The sequence below is a fragment of the Gossypium arboreum genome, chromosome 1, assembly GCF_025698485.1.
Source record: "Gossypium arboreum isolate Shixiya-1 chromosome 1, ASM2569848v2, whole genome shotgun sequence".
NCBI classification, from domain to species: domain Eukaryota; kingdom Viridiplantae; phylum Streptophyta; class Magnoliopsida; order Malvales; family Malvaceae; genus Gossypium; species Gossypium arboreum.
In genome coordinates, this window is record NC_069070.1 from 119,582,217 (window position 1) to 119,598,825 (window position 16,609).

The window sequence follows — 16,609 nt, forward strand, 5'->3', positions numbered from 1 at the left end:
GCTCTTGTCTGGTTCTATCTTTGAATGACAACTGGAAATGTCTATTCAGATTTGTTTTTTAAGACAAAAGATAAAGAAAAAGAACCAATTTAGCTGCTCCATTAGCTTGAAATTAATTTTAATTTGGATTACGATATAATTCAGGGCATACCACTAAACCCACTTTGGTGTATCAGGTTGATTTATAACATTAAAATTATATATACATCAAATCACATTATGGCTAATTGCTGTTTTGCTAAGATTCGTATGTTGGCACATTTTTTTTATATATATCATATAAGATGAAGATTAAGATGCCGGGCTGAGTAAATAATGTGTAAGAAAACTTTATTTCTGTATTTCTTTGATTTGATTTTGCAGATAATTTTTTCACTTCAAATTCAATTTGATTTCATATTTAATCGAAATTTGATATAATTATTAAATTATTTTTCTTTATTCATTAATATTGAGTACAGTTAGCAACAATGATATGTGAAATTATATGATAAAATTTGTCTTAATTCATGAATAATTTTAATCATAATGTTAGACGTATGAACGAAATTTCAAATTAAAAAAAAAAAAAAGCCGGCAACAAAAAATGTACAAAGTTCAGTGAGGATAAAACTATAAAAGACTAACATCTTTGGTTTCGTGGGATTCAATCTTAGCCATTCATGTTGCTTGTCTACAACCTGTTTTTGATGTTGCTCTTTTTTGTATTGAGCTTTACTTATTAATGGATAAACTTAGCTTAGCAAAAAAAAAAAAAACAACAACGACAACAACAAACATTTTTGGAATTGCCAATTCTGATTACAAATAACTTTGATTAACTTTTAATTAAATAAGTTTGAATTACAGTCTTTCAGTTTAGAGGAACCTTTTAATGAAATTTGTTTGATACAATGTTAGTGGTTGGAGGTTAATGGAGGTTTACACGATGGTTGTGAGGAGAGAAGATGATGTATTTTGAGAAGTTGAATCCTACGATCTTTGGTCTTTCTCTACTATGGAAGGCTTTCTTGGCCTTGTCAATTTTGAGTATGATCTTATTGTCGCTGCATTTTTTCAAAGGCGGTGTTCCATCTACCACTCCACCTGTGTTTTTGAAAATGCTCTAAGGTAATATTACGACATGGGGAGGGGATATTCTTGCTGCTACATTTGTTCGAGGTGGGGTTCCATCTACCATTCCACCTATTATTTGAAAATGCTCTAAGAGAATATCACCGCATTTTGGGCAATTAGCAAGGTATGTTGGGGAAGGATATTTTATCTTCATACAAAAAGTAGCCACAATCATCCTCATCATACACATAATTGGGCAGCCAAATCTAGCAATGTATGCTGAAGGATGATCAACCGCTAAGAACTCTACCATCTCTATAACAATATGCTCACCATCCCCAATTATAAATGGAAGAGTGATCGATCCCTTGACTTCCTGATTAGCAAAACCAAAAAAGGGCATTTCGTTCTCTAAATGTGTTTCGTTAAGTTTCATTTGCCTGAAGGCATCCCAATGCAAGATTTCAACTACACTGCCACAGTCTACTAATATTCTTTTGACTTGATAGCCCACAAATGTTATTGTAGCCACGAAGGGATCATTTCCAGTGACGTCCAAAACCATTTCATTGTTTCTACCATCAAAATCTACATACCACGCTTCTGTGTGAGGGTGTTTTTTCATAGAGTTATTAACAAACATGATGCTTTTCACAAAGGTTTTCTCTTAGACTTCGAAAGCACACATTCCTCATTGTTGCCAATAATCATATAATAAACCCCTGTCCAGCTTCTTGTCCTACGCCTTATTCTGTGCAGTCTTACGTGAAGAGCTAACATCATCAATCTCCGTCTGGCGGAATATATGAGCGTCTAATTGCTTCATCAATGACATCCTTCAAGTAAAAACAATCCTTGGTTTTGTGACCGATGTCAATATGGAATTAATCATTATCTAATGATTGTCATATAGATTGATTGGATCTCATTAGAGGTGGTTGTTCAAGTATCCCTTAATTAACCTGGGTTAGAATGTATAAATCGGAAGAACTGAAAGGGGTATTAACTATCAAACCTTATTGTATAGGCCTTTGTCTACCTGTTTAGTTCCCAAGACAAACCGTTGATTAACAGATCTGTCACTCCAGGAATATGAAAGAGGTTGCGAGAAGTATTGCCTCCTCATTTTTACTCCTAAACTTGGGTTTTGCCGCAATTAATCCCCACTAGAAGGATGACCCCACCTTGGTCGATCGAATCTATCTTGAGCGCGGATTCATTATGTGGGTGGGAAGTATTGCCACCAAAGTGCACCATTTCTTTAGTTTCTGCATATCGACTGGCTTTTTCGTACAAATTGTAGAGACATTCTAGTTTTCATTAGTAAGAATATTTGAGATGATCGTGCTCTACACCTGTGATGAAATCTTGTGATAAGGTTTTAGCTTCGTTTGTGTATTTAGTGTTGTTTATGCGTGCTTTATTATTCTTCTCTATTTTTAATTTGATTTTATGTTTATTAATTATAAATGATTGTTTTGGCCGTGACTTAAATTAAGTGCATATAAACTAGGAAGAAAATGCTACAAATCATCAAAGACGAAAAGAATGTCTTAAAAGAACGTCTAAAAAAAGACGAGCAAGTCACGGCCTCACAACCCAGCGCCGCAGCGTTGGCCCAATGCTGCAAGTTGGTGCCCCAGCCCAAAAGCCAGCGCCCCTAGCTCCGCACCGCAGCATCATTTCACCGAGCCACAATGCCGTTGACCATGTCCCGTGGGTTCATTTGTTGTTTTAAAACTAAGATGCAAGGCTATTTGTGTCTTTTAAAGTATTAAAGTCTAAATCAAGTTTGTAATCTTAGTTTAAGATAAATTAAAACTCCATTACGTTATAAATAGGATCTTAGAAAATTATCTCTGCTTTCAATTTTAATTCAATTTGCATTTTATTTTCTAATGGATTGTTAATATCTTCTTTCCTAGTTAAAGTAATATTTCAAGTTTGATTCTATAAATTTGTAAAATTGAATTACTCTTAATATTTCTTTACTCTTTGGTATTTGCATGTCTTCTGGTTTAATTAAAAATTGTTTAGGTTTGTTAAACATGTTGTCAGTATTTGATAGCTTAGACTAATAATTGCTCTGTTAGTTACATAATTAGTCAATCAATTGAACTCTAATATTTGTGACGACTACATGACTATTTGTGTTATGTGGGCATGCGATCTAACTTAAATAAACCCTCATTGTGTATTTATTTGTTAGAATTTATATTTTTTTGAAATAATATTTCATCCACTGACGGTAGCATTGACATGCCAAGAAGACAAGAACCACCTATGTAGCAAGCATCAGTCACGGGCTTCCCCCCTTTATTTTTTTTCTATTTAAACTGTTTATTTTCAACCTTTTTTTTTTTTTAATTCTCACCGGTGTCGCTTGGCACACTGACGGCACCCAAAATTTTTTTATTTTTTTCATATTCTCTCTTTCGGTGTACATCCAAAAATACGAATATTTTTTTAAAAAAATTGACCGGTACCATCCATTAAAAAATATTTTTTCCTTTTTTTCTCCACCGTGAACTTGTATTTTTACGGGTATTTTGAAAAATATATATGGATACCGCTTTGTCATAGTGGTGACACCCCAATTTTTTTTTTTTTAAAAGCTGATGATTGGGTCATCACTTCGCCAAAAAATTGGATGATACTGCCTGATCAACCAGTAACACCGAGGAACACTATTCAAAACAGGCCAATTCTAAATAATTTTTGGTCCCGTTCATTTTGTTAATTAATGAATTATTTTTTAAGTTGTTTGTATAAAAAAGCGGATTTTATCACAGAGTAAAATTGGAAGTATATAAACTCAAAAGAAATTTTCATCATTTCTAGAAGGCTTCATACACTTGAATTGAACTTAATGTATACTTCTTTTTGAATTAGAGTAAATATTATATGCACAACATACAATCTAATTGTATATAGCTGTATCATATGTCTCTTGCCACAGAGAAGTAAATCCATTTTCTAACTGATTTTCGTAACAATTCAAAGGAAAATAATTTCCAAATTGCACCAAGTAGCCATCCATAGACATCTCTTGGACATGATCCTCCACATACCAATTCATGTCATCGCTTGGAGAGGAAGGCACCATTTCCATTTCACTCCATTCAAAGCAATCGTTGCTTCCAATCCCTCCTTCAGTACTGCATGAAAAATCACTTGCCATTCTAATCTCAGCTTCTAGAGATTCCATCAAACTATTTATCTGCTCCTCATTGCAGTACTCATCACACTGTGATTCCTCTAATAATGACATTAGAAGACCGGTATCGATTTCGGGTACTTCGGTTTCTTCCATAGCATTACTTCCATTGATCAATTCTGGTTTTTCCTCAAACAAGAGAGCCATATTTTTCTATATTTGGTGTAGAATAACAAAGAATGAAAGAGGCAAAGTTAACTTAGACTTGAGAAAATGTTTTGCAATGACTCCATCAATGGAAGATAACCTTTTTATAGCCCAACTAATTGTACTTAGGGGACCCCATCGAACGTGGGCCCATGTGCTGAACCAATAATTAAATAGAAAACCAATTAGTCTAATGAAGCCATTTTATAAAAAGGTATCAAGTAGACTAAATAAATGGTCGTGCTAAGCAAAGATGGAACAAAGAAAGAACATAAAATTATTATAGAAATGGTGACAAATCAAAGTTATACTAACTATATTTCGACCACATGATTTTAAGTATACCTTAAGTGATGGATTCCAATGAAGTTAAGAATAGAAAAGCCTCCCACTTTGTAAAGCAGCAACTACTTTCCAGGCAGGCAATATCCAGCATTGGTTTGCATTTGACCAATGAAACAGATAGCAGACAATATCTACGTCAAATGAAAATTTAGTACCATTGCCAACTTGGGTATATTGGGGTTGTTGATCCACTTAGGTTTTTTTTTTTAGTCTTTGAATCTCTTTACATTAAAACAATAAAAAGAATAATCAAGTATGTTGGAAGTGTTAACATTAATGGGAGACAACATTAATGGCAAACAATACAAAGTGGTGCAAGTTTAGCACCCTAAAATTGACTTTGAAAAAGTGGCATGGGATAATTGTTTTTTGGTCATTGAGATAATGGGCTATTTATTGTTTGGTCCTTGAACCTCAACTATAAATAGGCCTTCTCATTTCTCATTTCAATCATCCCAACCAATCTTTCTCTCTTAGTTTTCTCTCTTCTCCCATTTGAGAATTCTTAAGGAATTCTATTTGTTTGTAATATTTTGGAGATAATAAAGTTATCATCTGGTGTTAGTGCCCGAGGACGTAAGTATAATTTACCGAACCTCGTTAAAACTCTTGTGTTTTTTCTTGTCCTATTTTTCTTTCAATATTTGAGGGTATAATAGTAGTATTTAATTGTGCTATTAAATTACTATAGAATGGATATTCTGACTAAGGAAAGACTTGGTATTTAAGAGATCCATGTGATCCACCTCTCTTCCCTGAGAATTGAACTTTGTGTGATTTTTTAGTACAATATTTTACACGCTTCCGACCCTATTGGAACAACAAGTGGTATCAGAGCTGAAGGTTAATCGTAGTATGCTCTGTGATTACAGTTTAAACTGATCTTCCACATCAGAAAAGATTTCCTTAGGTATATTGAAAGATTATGGAGAAAACGGTCGATTTAGGAGCTTCAACATTGTCCATATGGACAAGACCGACAATTGCAAATGCAAAATTAGCTGTGGAGATCTTTGATGGCACGGGTCATTTTGGTATGTGGCAAAATGAGGTTCTAGATGCCCTTTTTCAGCAGAGTCTAGACATTGCCATTGATTAAGAGAAACCAGATGATGTACATGATACCACATCGTCCATGTGGACAAGACTGACAATTGCAAATGCAAGATTGGCCGTAGAGATCTTTGATGGCACAGGTCATTTTGGTATGTCGCAAAGTAAGGTTCTAGATGCCCTTTTTCAGCAGGGTCTAGACATTGCCATTGATGAAGAGAACCAGATGATGTACAAGAGAAAGATTGGAAGGCGATCAATCGATTGGCATGTGGCACAATTCGATCATGCCTTTCTCGAGAGCAGAGGTATGCTTTTTCAAAGGAGACTTCTGCAAATAAGTTGTGGGTGGCACTTGAAGAAAAATTTTTGAAGAAAAACAGTCAAAATAAGCTCCATTTGAAGAAAAGACTGTTTCGCTTCACTTACGCCTCAAGTACCACAATGAATGATCACATCACCAAATTTAATTAGTTAGTCACTGATTTGCTAAATATGGATGAGACATTCAAAGATGAAGATTTGGCTTTGATGCTGTTGGGGTCATTTCCTGAGGAGTTTGAGTTCCTAGAAACTACTCTACTTCATGGCAGGAGTGATATATCTCTGAGCGAAGTCTGTGCGGCCTTATACAGTTATGAACAGAGAAAGAAGGACAAATAGAAAAACTTAATCAGAGATACAGAAGCTTTAGTAGTCCGAGGTCGTTCATACACTCGGAAGAAAACTCAAAAGGGGAGATCAAAGTCAAAGTCCAGACTCGGGAAAGATGAATGTGTCTTTTGTCATGAGAAAGGCCACTGGAAGAAAAGTTATCCAAAGCTGAAAAATAAGGGAAAAGCTGCTGTAGATGCTTGTGTTGCAAAGCATGATACCAGTGGCTCTGAACTATCACTGGTTGCATCATCATCGTCGTTCCATTCAGATGAGTGGATATTAGATTAGGGTTGTACCTATCATATGTCCCCTAACCGGGAGTAGTTCTCTGATTTAGTAGAACTAAATGGAGGAGTTGTTTATATGGGCAATGACAATGCCTGTAAAACTGTTGGGATAGGTTCAATCCAATTAAAGAATCAAGATGGATCAACCAGAGTTTTGACTGATGTTCGGTACGTGCCCGGTTTGAAGAAAAATCACATCTCATTGGGAGCCTTAGAATCCAATGGTTCAGTTGTTACTATGAGAGATGGGGTTTTGAAAGTGACATCTGGCGCACTTGTGATATTGAAGGGCATCAGGAAAAATAACTTGTATTACTACCAAGGTAGTACAGTTATTGGAGCAGTCCCTGCAGCTTCCGGTAACAAAGAATTGGACTCAATGCAGTTGTGGCATATGAAGTTGGGACATGCAATGAAAAATCCTTGCAAATTCGGCAAAGCAAGGATTGTTGAAAGGTGCAAAGGCTTGCAAATTAAAATTTTGTGAGCATTGTGTTCGGGAAAGCAAAAGAGAGTGAAATTAAGACTGCTATCCATAATACAAAAGGTATTTTGGAATATGTTCACTCGAGATGTGTGGGGCCTTCCAAAACACCTTCGTTGGGAGGAAAACACTATTTTGTTACTTTTGTTGATGACTTTTCCAGAAGAGTTTGGGTGTATACCATGAGAACTAAGGATGAAGTGCTTGGAGTTTTTCTTAAATGGAAAACTATGATCGAAAACCAGACTGGCAAGAAAATCAAGCGGCTTAGGACGGACAATGGAGGGGAATATAAAAGTGATTCGTTCTTCGATGTGTGCCAAGAGTATGGTATTGTTCGACACTTCACAATTAGGGATACACCACAGCAGAATGGAGTGGCAGAGTGTATGAATCGAACATTGCTGGAGAAAGTTCGATGTATGTTGTCCAATACTGGGTTGGGCAAGCAATTTTGGGCTAAGGCTGTAACATACGCTGGCCATCTTGTTAATTGTTTGCCATCATCTGCATTAGAAAGAAAAACTCCTATGGAGGTATGGTCTGGAAAACCAGCTACAGATTATGATTCCTTACATGTGTTTGGATCCACTGCATATTACCATGTGAAGGAGTCAAAGTTAGATCTGAGGGCAAAGAAAACTCTCTTTATGGGAATCACTTCTGGAGTGAAGGGATTTCGTCTTTGGTGCTTAAGTACAAAGAAAATGATCTGTAGTAGAGATGTTACCTTTGATGAATCTATCACATTGAAAAATGTAGCAGATGAAGATATTCAGACAAGCGATACTCCACAGTAGGTGGAGTGTACTCCAAAACAGGTAGAGTTTGAGCAGATGGGGATTTGCCCAGTTAATAAGTCTAATTCTCCAGCCACAATGGAGGAATTAGAGGTTGAAGAGGTTCTGACCCAAGAATCGTTAAGTACACCAGAACCAGTTGCAGTTGTAAGGCCACGGAGAGAAATTCGTAGACCTGCTCGATTTACTGATATGGTCACAAAGAAAGATGGATCTCCTAGCAAGAAAGATGTTCGCTACAAGGCAAGATTGGTAGCTAAAGGCTACGCTTAGAAGGAGGGAATTGACTACAATGATGTATTTTTCCCTGTTGTGAAGCATTCCTCCATTAAAATTTTGTTAGCCTTGGTAGCACAGTTGAATTTGGAACTAGCTCAACTTGATGTTAAGACGGTTTTCTTGCATGGTGAGTTAGAAGAGGAGATCTATATGACTCAGCCCGAAGGATACACAGATGCTGGTGGTAGAAATTGGGTTTGTAAGCTGAACAAATCGCTATATGGATTGAAGCAATCCCCGAGGCAGTGGTACAAGCGATTTGATAGCTTTATGAGCAGGCAGAAGTACACAAGAAGCAAATATGACAATTTTGTGTATTTACAGAAGCTGCATGACGGATCTTTCATTTATCTACTCTTGTATGTTGATGATATGTTAATCGCTTCGAAGAGCCAAAAAGAGATAGATAAGCTAAAGGCTCAGTTGAATCAAGAGTTCGAGATGAAAGATCTAGGTGAAGCCAAGAAGATTCTCGGCATGGAGATAAGTAGAGATAGACAGAGAGGCAAGCTTTGTTTGAATCAGAAGCAATATCTGAAAAATGTATTACAATATTTTGGTGTAAATGAAAACACAAAACATGTAAGTACCCCACTTGCTTCTCATTTGAAACTTAGTGCTCAATTATCTCCGAAAACTGAAAAAGAAAGAAAATATATGGCAATAGTCCCATATGCTAATGCAGTTGGGAGTTTGATGTATGCGATGGTGTGTTCGCGGCCTGACATTTCACAAGCTGTTGGAGTTGTGAGCAGGTATATGCATGATCCTGGAAAAGGACATTGGCAAGCTATGAAATGGATTCTACGGTATCTTCGAAAAACCATAGACATTGGTTTAGTTTTTGAGAAGGATGAAACACTTGGTCAGTTTATAGTTGGATATGTTGATTCCGACTTTGCTGGTGATTTAGATAAACGTCGTTCAACTACGAGGTATCTGTTTACTCTTGCTAAAGCCCCAGTGAGTTGGAAGTCTACCTTCGATCTCATGATGTGTGTCTACTACAGAGGCGAGAATATATGGCGATTCTGAGAAGTCATTAAGGAGGCTATTTGGCTTAATGGATTGTTGAAAGACTTGGGAGTTGTTCAAAGTCACATTAGTCTATATTGTGACAGTCAGAGCGCTATTCATTTAGCGAAAAATCAAGTCTATCATTCAAGAACCAAGCATATCGACGTAAGATATCACTTTGTGCGAGAAGTCTTTGAAAAAGGAAAAATTCTACTTCAGAAGATTCCGATAGCAGATAATCCCGCAGATATGATGACCAAGGTGGTAACAACAATCAAGTTTAATCATTGTTTGAACTTGATTAACATCCTGAGAATTTGAGCACCTTCAGGTGTATGGCGCTCGAGAGCGCATTTGTAGGCACTACAAAAGATAGCTTTATCGAATTTGGAGAGTTGAAGGAAGTGTGTGAAGATGTGATTATCCTAATCAAATCTTTAAGGTGGAGATTGTTAACATTAATGAGAGACAACATTAATGGCAAACAATACAAAGTGGTGCAAGTTTAGCACCCTAAAGTTGACTTTGAAAAAGTGGCATGGGATAATTTTTTTTTTGGTCATTGAGATAATGGGCTATTTATTGTTTGGTCCTTGAACCTCAACTATAAATAGGCCTTCTCATTTCTCATTTCAATCAACCCAACCAATCTTTCTCTATTAGTTTTCTCTCTTCTCCCATTTGAGAATTCTTAAGGAATTCTATTTGTTTGTAATATTTTGGAGATAATAAAGTTATCATGCGGTGTTAGTGCCCGAGGATGTAGGTATAATTTACCGAACCTCGTTGAAACTCTTGTGTTTTTTCTTGTCCTATTTTTCTTTCAATATTTGAGGGTATAATAGTAGGATTTAATTGTGCTATTAAATTACTATAGAAGGGATATTCTGACTAAGGAAAGACTTGGTATTTAAGAGATCCATGTGATCCACCTCTCTTCCCTGGGAATTGAACTTTATGTGATTTTTTAGTACAATAATTTACATGCTTCTGATCCTATTGGAACAACAGGAAGTTACAACACATTAATATGATTTGGATGGAAATGAACTTGTGACTTCGTTGTTAAAGTTTAGTTATTACACGTCACATGTAATAATTAAATCGCCATTCATATTAATTTTTAATTTTTTTTTGTTAAAAAAATGTTTTGTAAATGTTTGCATAATTTGAATGAAATGATATATATTCACGTGGCGTAAATGTTTTGTATAAATGTTTTTAAGACTCAAAGTGGAAACATATAATCAACTCGACAGTAACAAAAGAAATCAACATATAATGCTGTATTATTTTGGTAAGAACAGAAAAATTTTCTAAATAGGAAAATATCTAGCTTTTGTGGAGAGTGACCAAAGACAGAAAAGAAATAGGAAACAGCAAAGATGATATCTTAAAGTAATGCATCAGACATTGTACACCATAACCCACAATTGTTAAGTTTCATTGCCAAGTTCGTACACCCTTCAATAATACGTAAAATAAGTGAGCTTTTGTCACATGTTCATGTTGGGTGTTGAGGAGGGAATGGGCAATCATACTAAACAGATTAAGCAACACCGCAGTGGCCCATATATTTTTAGTATCATTCAACTAATACTTCGGTGCATATGTTGCCACCATCTCTTTTAGGTTAAGTGACATTGAATGGAACAACACCCATGTGCTCTGATCTGGTTCTGTCTTTGAATGACAACTGGATATGTCTATTAGATTTTTAAAAAAAAAAGAAAAAAAGAAAATGAAGAACCAACTCATCCACTCCATTAGCTTGAAATTAATATTAATTTGGATTACAATCTGATATAGGGGTATGTCACTAAACCCACTTTGGAGTATTAGTTTGATTTATATTATTTAAATTATATATACATCAAATGACGTTCTTGCTAATTGCCGTTTACCTAAGATTCATATCTTGGTACATCTTTTATATCCTAAGATGAAGATTTAATGTCGGGCTAAGTAAATAGTGTGCAAATAAACTTTTTTTTATATTGGTTTTGTTAGAAATTTTTTATAGCATTTACAGACCATTCATTTGAAATTCAACTCAATTTGATTTTATATTTAATGGGGATTTGATGTGATTATTGAATTAACTTTTTTTTCTTTTCTCTTCATTCATTAATTGAAGGATAAGTACAGTCAGCAACAATGCTATCTGAAATTACATTATTAAATTTAACTTAATTCATGAATACTTTTAACTCTGATTTTAAATGTGTGAATGAAATTTAAAAAAAAAAAACCAATTTGACATGGTAACAAAAAATGAACAAAGTTCAACGAGGATAAACTATCAAAGCCTATCATCTTTGGAATGGTCAACTCTAATTACAAATAATTTTGACTAACTTCTAATTAATTAATTAAGTTTAAATTTTAGACGTTCAATGTGAGTCACTAGAGGTTAGTGGTGATTCCTGCGATGGTCATGCAAAAAGCCAATGATAAGTTTTGGGAAGTGGAACTCTAGGATATTTGGGTCTTTCTCTATCATGGAAAGTTATCTTGGCCTTGTCAACGATGAATGCAATCTTTTTCACTCACTATTAAGGCTTTCTTTGGATGCAATCGGATTTCAATGCGTTAGTTTTTTTAGGCTAAAAAAAATTGTAACTGAAATGTTAGTAAACGCAAGGTTGTTTGGAAAGCATTCTTCAATACGTTGAGAATGCATTTCACCTCACTGGAGGCTTAAATCCAGACTGGAGCCTTTTGGTCCAATAAAAATTTAACAACTTCAGTTGTTTTTTCTTTTTCTCTTTTACCCATATATTATTTCTTTTCTTTCTTATTCTAGAGTTGCTTCATTATTTTATCAATAATGTTTTATTTTTCTAAAGGCTCAATAATTTGAATAATCTTTCAATAATGAATTGAGCCCTATAATTAAATATATGATTAATTTTGAAATATTAAATAAAATAACTATTTGAATTTTTCTGGAGTTTTAATTATTTATTATTAAAATTATTATTAAAAATATATATAATTGTAATAATTTTTAATCATTTATTAATTTTGTAATTGTTAAATAATTTTAAAATTTCTATTATATATCAATTCTAATCTGATGTCCTTAATAGTCATTTTTTATTCTCACATCACCGTTACAGCTGCGTTTAAATCCAAATACACACTCCACTATTGTTTTTAATCTCACTGTTACATTATCTAATCTCACTGTTACAATAACTAATCTCACCGTCACCGCTATTTTTAACCTCACCGAAGATAAACACACCGCCCATCTAAACTAAGCCTAAATGTTGGTTTACGAGGATTTAGAGGTTGAGTCATTATAGGTCTCTTCACACCTGTTTGGATGTGACCAACAAATCATGCGTCATCTTCTAGTGGTCTTTCCGTTAGCATGGTCGTTGATTTGTATGCTAAAAAGGTGGCAACCAATAGGTGTTACATTGGTAGGGTCCACTCTTCTAGGGAGATGGTGGTTTATTAGGTTTCGCAAATGTAAAATTACAAGTGCCGAATAATTATTCCAACGGAAGGTAACTTATAAAGTGGTCTTCGAAACATTTGGCAATTAAGATGGGATTGTAAGTCGCAAAAAAAAAAGAAAAAGAAAAAAAAGAATAAAAGAATAAAAAAAGTAGTTGTTTTGGAAAGTGCTTGTAGGAACTGTTGAAATAATGAAGAGACGCATATGGAATACAACTATTTGGGGAGATATAGAAGTAGATAGGGGGCAAACTATAGGGATCTTGATATTGCGATTAGTGGGGATGACTTTCAATGTCAAACTAACCTAGAAGACATGCAACGAATGTTGGCAGTTAGGGATTTGGAATTGGAAAACCACATTTTCAAATTTATTAAGCCAAGTGAGGTTAGGTGCATGGGTGACAATGAAGAGCTGACCATGGGGAAGGGATATTCTTGCCGCTGAATTTGTCCAAGGCAAGGTTCCATCTACCACTGCACTTATTCTTTGTTGAAAATGCTATATAGGAATATCACCTCGTTCCTGGGCAATTGACGGGATATGCTTGGTGGACACTTGTGGCTTTCTTCATTGACCATCACAAGCAAGGTGAGGAGCCCATGCTAAGCGCATTCCAAAATATCTAATTAGTATGCATTACCTCGTTGAAGTATCAAAAAGGAATGACGTATAAATAAATAAAAAAGAAAAAAAAAGGGAATGACGTATTTTAATGCACGTGCTTAGCATGAGCCTATATTGAAGAATGTGGTGCCAAGCAATCTTCGTTTTGATAAATCGAATTTCATCTTTGTCAGATGAAGGTATGGAGAGTTTAATTCCCACTAGATGGGTACTGCCCACCAGTAAGGTGTGCTAGAAAATTCCACTATTAGAAAATGATGCCGCGAAAGCCCTATATATAATAATAATAAATAAATAAACCATCAATGAGGTTGATTCTTGACCATTGAAGAGATAGTAACCATGAGAAACATTTGGTTATATTGATTTGAAAGTAGGAGCAAATGTCTTAAAGGTAGAAGATATCGAGTGGGGTTTACCATAACTAGAGAAGTGGCTTGAATATAAGCAAGCTCAGCTGCTCAGCCTTATAACGCCACTGAGGAATTAGGGAAAATTTTACTTGACACAATTGATAAACCCAAAGATGTTTTCAGTACTTTTTGTAAGCGCCCAAAACATTCTTAGAAAGATAGAGTTTCAAAAATAAAATTGCTAATGGTGGTACATTAGAAGAGACCTCTATTATTTCAAATAATGTCAATGAGAGTGATGATGTTTCCGCTAATGATGCAAGCACAAGATTAGTTGTTGTTGCTAGTGAAGGTGAGGAAATTTATTCCACAGATGAAAATTCTTAAAGCCCGATGATAAACATCTCTTCCTCGTATCATGAGAACCCAACCCTAGTAAATATGCATTATCTATCTACCAATTAAGGAATTTATGAATTTCGATTTTTTTGCTATCACTTGTAGTTCTAATGATAGTTCTACTGATAGTCTTGTTTTGTGTAACATTCTTTATTAAATCTTCATATATTTAAAAATGCCATGAGTAACGTGTTTGTAACGTGCTACTGCTATTTCAGGTGAACGCAAGAATTTTCCAGACGTTACCCAGAGTAAGATGTTTGGAAGGGACACAAGGAGAGGCTCTTCATCACCCAAGGATCAACAGTCCCGAGAAAACAGAAGAGTAGTGCTAGACAAGAGAAAAGGAAGTAAAAAAGAGAGAAAAGAAGCAAAGAAAAAGAAGGTGCTACTATATGGATTGAGGAGGTTCTCTCCAACCTAGCTCCTCATTTATCTAGGTCTTCTCGAACTAGTGTTTACCTCAACTAGTATTACTCTAGTGAGGCCATCTGCAATGATTTCTATTTTTCTAGGGTTGCCTCCTACACCCATGATTATCGCTTTGACAACTCTGCCTACTGTTTCGTGGCCAAGACTTCTGCTCCTGTAGAGTTGGCAGGATCTAAGGTTTCTAAAACCAAGAGCATGTATTGATGTTGGCTGCTATGGTTAGGCCATAAGCCAACGTTTGAATACTTTAGAGGAGTTAAGGCAACTGATGCGTGACTGCTACAAATATCATAAGGTTGTGACTGCGTACCAGCAAGAAAACAAAGAAGCTGCGGGCGCAGCTCGATTCTTCTAAGATGTTGGCTAACTATTGGAATGTCATAAATATTTTAAAAATATTCCAACACCTGAAGTTCTGATCGACAATTTGAACCCTTATTATTGGGTTTTAACACTAGTTTCCATTTTACGAATCTAGAAACAAATATTAAAAGTCCGGTAACTTTGATTTTATCACAGAGTAAAATTGGAAGCATATAAACTCAAGAAATTTTCATCTAGAAGGCTTTATACACTTGAATTGAACTTACTATATAATTTTTCTTGCATTAGAAAAAATATTATATACACATACATATAATCTAATTGTATATAGCTGTATCGTATGTCTCTTGCCACAGAGAAGTAAAGCCATTTTCTAACTGACTTTCGTAACAATTCAAAGGAAAATCATTTCCAAATTGCACCAAGTAGCCATCCATTGACATCTCTTGGGCATGATCTTCTACATACCAATTCATGTCATCGCTTGGAGAGGAAGGCACCATTTCCATTTCACTCCATTCAAAGTAATTGTTGCTTCCAATGTCTCCTTCAATACTGCATGAACCAGCATTCACCATTCTAATCTCAGCTTCTAGAGATTCCATCAAACTAGTTACCTGCTCCTCATTGCAGTACTCCTCACACTGTGATTCCTCTAACAACGACATTAGAAGACCGGCATCGATTTCGGGGACTCCGATTTCTTCCACGCCATTACTTTCGTTGGTCAATCCTGGATTTTCCGTTAACATGAGAGCCATAATTTACAGCTTTTCTTTCCTTGGTGTATTATAACAAAGAATGGAAGAGGCTAAGTTAGCTTAGACTTGAGAAAATGTTTTGCAATGATTCCATCAATGGAAGCTAAGCTTTTTATAGCGCAGATAATTGTGCTTAAGAGACCCCATCGAACGTGCGCACATGTGCTCTACCAATAATTAAATAGATAATCAATTGGACAATAAAAGATAATAAATTGTTTAATCAATGGTCGTGCCAGGCAAACATGGAACAAACAACATAAAATTATTTTTGAAGTGGTGACAAATCAAAGTTGGATTAATTAATTTCCACCACATGATTTTAAGCATATCTCAAGTGAAGGATTCCAAAGGAAAAAAATATCCCCACTTGGTCTAGCAACAAACTACTTTCCAGGCAGGCAATAATATCCAGCATTGGTTGTATCTGACTCAACCAAATAGAGACCAAACAATATCTTATATGAAATGGACATTTTAAGCACCATTGCCAACTTGGGGCTTGCCTTTTATTAATATTTTATTCTTTGAGTCTTTACATTAAAACAATAATTGTACTAATCAAATATTGTGGAAGTCAATTAGGACCACTTTAATTTGATTAATTTGTATGGAATAAGATGCATTCAGGTCATATCTTTACCAAACTAATAAAAGGAGAATAATATGATGCTCATTTTGTGTTATATGTTTAAAGTAGATTTCTAAAAAAAAAATTATAACTTTATTAGGTATAATAATTTATTTGGTATTCTAGTTTTATAAAAAAGTTATTTTAGTTTATTTTTTAGCTCTTAAACATGTCAAATCACCCCAAAATAGATTAAAAAGTTAACGTTTGTTAATTTTGCTGCACATGAATTGTCACGTAAGTAATTAATTAATTTTTTAAAATTTTTTAA

The 16,609-nt window shown here is 35.0% G+C and overlaps 1 long non-coding RNA gene across 1 annotated transcript; it reads left to right on the forward strand.

The window, feature by feature from the left end:
• The first annotated feature begins 288 nt into the window (after nucleotides 1-288).
• Nucleotides 289-3,013, forward strand: LOC128295609 (uncharacterized). Its single transcript, XR_008286153.1, has 2 exons — nucleotides 289-319; nucleotides 2,570-3,013. It is a non-coding gene; the product is annotated as an uncharacterized LOC128295609 (long non-coding RNA).
• The last annotated feature ends 13,596 nt before the right edge of the window (nucleotides 3,014-16,609 follow it).